Below are 5,501 nucleotides of genomic sequence, written 5' to 3' on the forward strand. Positions count from 1 at the left end.
AAATATGTAATATAATAACCACTGTTAGTTCCTGTCATCATGTTTTGAAATCCTGTATTTTTTTGTCTTCATTGTTGTTATTTTAATTTTTTTCTCTTTAAAATTAAAAAAAAATGAAATATTTTAAAACAGGTACATATCAACGTGTGCAGCAGGGGGCAGAGGTAAGTTTCTTTTGTTTTTCTGAGGTGTTATTTTACGTGTGCAATAAAGAAATAATGATTGGCACTCTTAGAAAGGTGCACAACTGAAATCTTGGGAAACATAATCTCTGGGGCTGGAACAAGGGCATTCCCAAGCTTGCCTTCCTCTTGGGCTCCGCGGGCAGCCTGATCAGCCATACTGGGTTCTACTGGCATCCACCTCACGACCTGGGTCCTGGTGGCTGCAGTCTGGACAAGCAGAATGGGCAGGAGGTGAGACCAGCCAGGAAGCTGGTGCAATAATTTAAGTGATAATTTATAAAAATAGCACTGGACCTTGGTGTGATCATTCTCTTTAAACAAGTAACTAAATACAGTACATAAATGCAGATCTGTTCATTTTATGTTGAACACTCCGGAGGATGAGAAAGCAAGGGAAGTCCACGTGGACGAAGCAATGCCAAGCCAATTTTTGTTGGACTGGAACATGTACATGGCGACTTCCGACTCACAGGTGGCCTGGGTGAGGTGACAGGCCGCCCGGGTGAAGGCGCCGCCACACTCAGGGCGCGGCGGACACGCAGCAGGTCCTGCGGCGTGCCTTCCCCGGGCTGTGCCGCGCAGCGCCCCGCGATGCTCCCCCGAACTTGTTCTGGCACGCCGAGTCGCACTCCTCGCACCGCGGGCGCTGAGCCTCCGCACGGCCTGCGCGCGGAGGGAAGCCGCGCGCACACCGCCGCCGCCACGCGCTCGGGTTCTTCCCGCGCCTTTCTTAACATGTGTCACCCAGAACTGGGGAGGCCGGGCGTCCTCTCGCTCCAGCGACCACTGCCACCCACGCAGCCTCAGCACCCGGGGCCTCGGTCTTCCGCTGGGCCTCAGTCTCTTTCCTTCTGAGGAGTACCGCCTTAAGAGCGTGAGCCGGCACGACCTTGCTGGGTGTTCCTCACAAGATCCTCGGGAGGAAACTACCCGGACCGGATAAGAGGTCCATTCACAGGCCCAGGCAGGACCCCCTCCGGCCGCACGGGGGAGCCCGAGCGCCGCAGTGCGCGCAGGGCCCAGCGCCCGCCGGGAGAACAACTCTGGGCCCAAGGACTGACTGCCCGGTGGGGGCGGGGCCAAAGGCGCGCTGCTAGCGGAGAACAGGAAGTGGGGCGGGGCCTCGGGGGCGGGCGCGCGCCTGCGCAGAGCTGCCTCGCCGGGGTCCGCCGTGCCCACTGCTAGTCAGTCAGTCCTCACGGTGACTCCTTCGGGCTCTTTGTCGGAGTCGGGCGGGCATGGGGCTGGGCGGGGGTGAGCGTGGGAGCTGGGGCGGAGGGCGGCTGCGAAGAGGGGCGGCCGGCAGGGCGGGGGCGGCAGGCCGGGGAGGGAGCGCGGGCGGCTGGCCGGCCTGCCTCGGGCGGGACCGCTCTCTCCCCGCGCCGCGCCCTGTATCACGCGACCGGGGTGCGTCCTGCCTCAGCCTCCCTAGAGACCAGACGTCTGCCACTATTCGGCAGTGAAAACCAGAACACTTGTCTGAACAGTGCCGCGATTTAATAATCTCTGCAGACTTGCGCACGAAAAACTTTTGCACTAAGTAAACCACCTGCGTGTGTAAAGCGGGGCAGCTGCTTCCTGTGCAGTGCGGTGCTTGACGGAAGCGGTCAGGCCCGGAGGGGAAAGCACCGCCCTTGCTTGAGGAGTTGATCACGAGTGATCCAGGAACCGCAGCCCAGGGGTCCCGGAACCGCACCGGATTTCGGTTCAGACCGGTTACTCTCAGCCGGGGGAAGGGGTGCAGGTGCATTTGGAAGCTTCAGAGCCGAGTCTGCTGCCTTGTACAGTTTTTTAAGCCCTCCATACTGTGTGTACTGTGTGTACTTTGCTTGAATGATTATTTTAAAGCACATGTCCTATTTTTGTCAATTGACGGCTGTTTCCATAGAAACTAGACAAGGAATCGTCATTTTCAGCAAAAGTTGTTAAAACTGTCTTGTAGGCTTCAGCTGTGAGTGCCAGTGAGTGCTGTACATGCTCATTCTGAAATGGTACTTAAAGAATTAAGGATCTGAAATGTTCTTAGAGGCTAACAATCCAAACTGTTTAATTTTCTCACATCATTAATTTAGTGATCCTCCAAGTCTGCTAGCGACGTCTGTTGACCTGCCACAGTTCTGTGGAGAGCATGTGTCAGCCGTAATTCTTTCTTAGATGCTGTGTAGTCTAGTGATTGGCTCTTTGAAAATGTAGAAATAGACTTCTTCCCCTATTCTTTACCCTATCTTGGGGATAAATCAGGGCTTACAAAATATCAAGTACTGTTTCTATTCTAAGTGACACTTGATTGTCATAATGATTTTAATTATATGCAGACAGTGAGGCTTTTGCTTTTACCTTGTGTCAGTAAAGTAAAAGTTTTCATACATCATGAGAGATGAGCAGGAGCTTGCTTGTAGGAGCACAGCTAGGCAGTGTGCATAATAGATAATAGATGTGTGGAAGTACAAATAAGAGAGCTTTCTTTTCTGAGGGGTTATAAGTAAACAGAGGTCCTGGCGCTTAGGAATAGGTGACAGAGACTTGGGAGATGGTGCCTAAGAAGTAGTGGGAAGCGGCATTAGGGAGTGTATTGAATAGAAAATCAGTGGAAATTGTAAAAATAGTTACTTATTTGGGGTTTACAAAAGTAATATACCTTGTAAAAAATGACCACAGATGGAAATACTAAATCTCTTGTAACTACCATCCTACTACCCCAAATAATTAGATAGCTTATGTAGCTTAACTATGTATTTATATTCGTACACGTTAGCATATTTGGTCATTACTATTTTTACAAATGGGACAGGGATTTGTTTGTTTTGCTCTCTACAGTATCCCTACCACCCAGAATGTTGTCTGGCATGTAATAAGCACTAATATAAATATTAAAATGACAGTATAGGATTTAACAGTATGGGGTGAGTGAGTAATATAATCCAGAGGTCAGAAACAGAGTAAGACATGCGCATGTTTAGTCAAGGTGATCAGATATTTTAAAAAGTTAATTACTAACATTTAGAAATTGATAAATTTCACATGAAATCTGAATTTCTGGCTTTCCTTGGAAGTTTTAAGACATTTGGTAACATGAAGCTCATATTCCACCGTACTTGCTGCACTTCCTCTCTATCTATGTTCAAGTCAGTATGGCTTAACTGATACTGTACCGCTTGCACCCTCAAACCTACCTGTCCAGTACAGTAGCCACTAGTCTCATACAGTATGGCCATTCAACTTGCATTGAAATTAAGCCAGCTAAAAATTTTGTTTTCAGACACACTAGCCACATTTGCAGTGCTCAGTAGCCAAGACAAGGGTACCGTGTTGGACAGCACAGTGACAGATCTCTCTCCATCATGGCACAGTTTCATCGTGCAGTGCTGCTTTAGACATTTGAGTTTTCTCTTCTTGCAGAACAGAGGTTTTCCAGTAGCATTTATTTTAATTATTTTTAAATTTGCATATCTGTTGTGGCACATATCTTCATCTTTGAAATGACAGTGTAGTATTTAGCAGTGTGGGACTTTATGTGAATTGGGCTAGATTCGGTTATCTTTTTTATATTTTAGAAAGATTGCTTTAGCGCTAGTTTGTGGGATGAGCTGGAAGGGAAGGAGGTGATGGTGAAGTGAAGCAAAGTGGTTAGAGAGTATATAGGAATCAGCACCCTGAGGTTGTAGAGGCCAGAAAGAGCTGGACTGAGATCTGAATGAGGTGGAATTGACAAGGTTGATTAAATGTGGGCTTAGATCTTTGTGTGTTTTAGTCATTAGAGAAAATCCTTTATTTTCTGGAACTGATTCAGTGTTCAAAAGTGGGAAGTTTGTAAAATATAGAAGAGACCCTTGGGTAGTTCCAATAAGAATATATAATATTAAAATGTTGTGAACTTGTAATATGAGCTAATGTGTAAATGTTATGTACCATGTAAATGTCTGAGGAACCAGGAAGGTCTTATTTATTCATTATCATCTCCCTCTTTCCCCAGTCCCTCCCTCTCTCCATTTCCTTCTCCCTGGCTCCCCACCCTCTCTTTCTTGTCCTCCTCCTCCCTCTTCATACTCCCACTTGTCTCCTTTCCACATACATAGTCCCATTTTTTTTCTGCACATTAACTTATTTTGCAAAGCTCTTTGTGATTCTCACTTTGTTTTGCCATAGCATGAACTGTCACTCCTATGCTTCTCCCTATATTCCTTTATTGGATACTGTCTTACATAAATTTTTTTCTTTGTCAGATACTGATTTCTGGGTCTGTGGCCAGTGGTAGGAGCCTTTGGGGCAAATATGAGCCTTTGGGCCCATCTAAGTTGAGGCTGTGATTGCGTACATATCTAAAGTGTATGTTCTGTAATATGTCTTCAGATTTGACATAAAGGAAAGAAAACAGATTTGTGTATTTTTGCCGTTTAATTTGTAGTAGGAAAGGTAAAATACACTTTCCCATTTGAGACAATTTAGAAAAAAATTTTTTTTTTGCTTTTCTGCATCTACCCAAATGGCATAAAATATAATAGTTGCATTCCTTATCTGGTCTGCTATATTGACATCTCTTCCCCTTTTTATTCATACATTACATGGCACAAAATGAGGAACTGTATTTTTTCCCGTAATAGTCCTAGGTTCATTTTTGCCTCCCTAGCTAGATAATAACCTCTATTACCACAAAGAATGTGTTTTATGTGGCTTCTATAACTCCCATGCCATCTAGCCAAAGTAGAACCTGGTAGCTACTCAAAAACATGAGGATGATCCCATGAAATTAGAATGGAACTGAAGGATTCCTGTCATCTAGTGACATGGTGTCTGTTATAATGTCCTAGTACAATGCATCACATGTTGTGATGCTGGTGTAAACTTGCATTGCTAGTTGTATAGAAGTATAGTACCTACAGTTACATACAGCACACAGTACTTGATAGTGACAATAAACTACTATGTTACAGGTTTTCTTATTTAGTGTACTTTTATTATTTTAGAGCGTACTCCTTATACTTACTAAAATAAGTGTACTATAAAACAGAAAGCTGTGTTAGGCCAGCAGCTGTGTTTATGTCTCTTAGTTGCTTCAAGAGACCATGTTGAGTGATTGCCTTGCACCATCTAGGCTTGTGTAATTGTGCTGCATGGTGTTTGCACAGTGATATAATCTTGTAATGGTGCATTTCTCAGACTGGCCCCATTGTTAAGCAACATGTGACAGCTAGTTTTGAAATGATTTTTAAGCTTAAATTATTTTACCATTTTTCATTTTGGTTGATTAAAAAAAACCTGGCAGCCATCTTGTTAATAGTGTCAAATTATGAGACAGGGTCTTTTTTTTTTTTTTTT

The 5,501-nt window shown here is 45.1% G+C and overlaps 1 protein-coding gene across 7 annotated transcripts in view; it reads left to right on the forward strand.

Annotated features, from left to right (window-relative positions):
* The first annotated feature begins 1,305 nt into the window (after window positions 1-1,305).
* The window catches only part of Oma1 (OMA1 zinc metallopeptidase), an 87,389-nt gene continuing 83,193 nt past the window's right edge, over window positions 1,306-5,501 (forward strand). For 3 of the 7 annotated variants that reach the window (XR_001236706.1, XR_263188.2, XM_005398492.2), the window contains exon 1: window positions 1,319-1,386. The gene's annotated coding sequence lies outside the window, so the exon portion shown is untranslated. Of the gene's footprint in view, window positions 1,440-1,569; window positions 1,930-5,501 lie in introns of those variants that run through there. The other 4 variants (XM_005398493.2, XM_005398494.1, XM_005398495.2 and 1 more) reach the window with 4 other exon arrangements.

The sequence above is a fragment of the Chinchilla lanigera genome, unplaced genomic scaffold, assembly GCF_000276665.1.
Source record: "Chinchilla lanigera isolate Chin_1 unplaced genomic scaffold, ChiLan1.0 scaffold00063, whole genome shotgun sequence".
In the NCBI taxonomy this organism is placed as follows: Eukaryota; Metazoa; Chordata; class Mammalia; order Rodentia; family Chinchillidae; genus Chinchilla; species Chinchilla lanigera.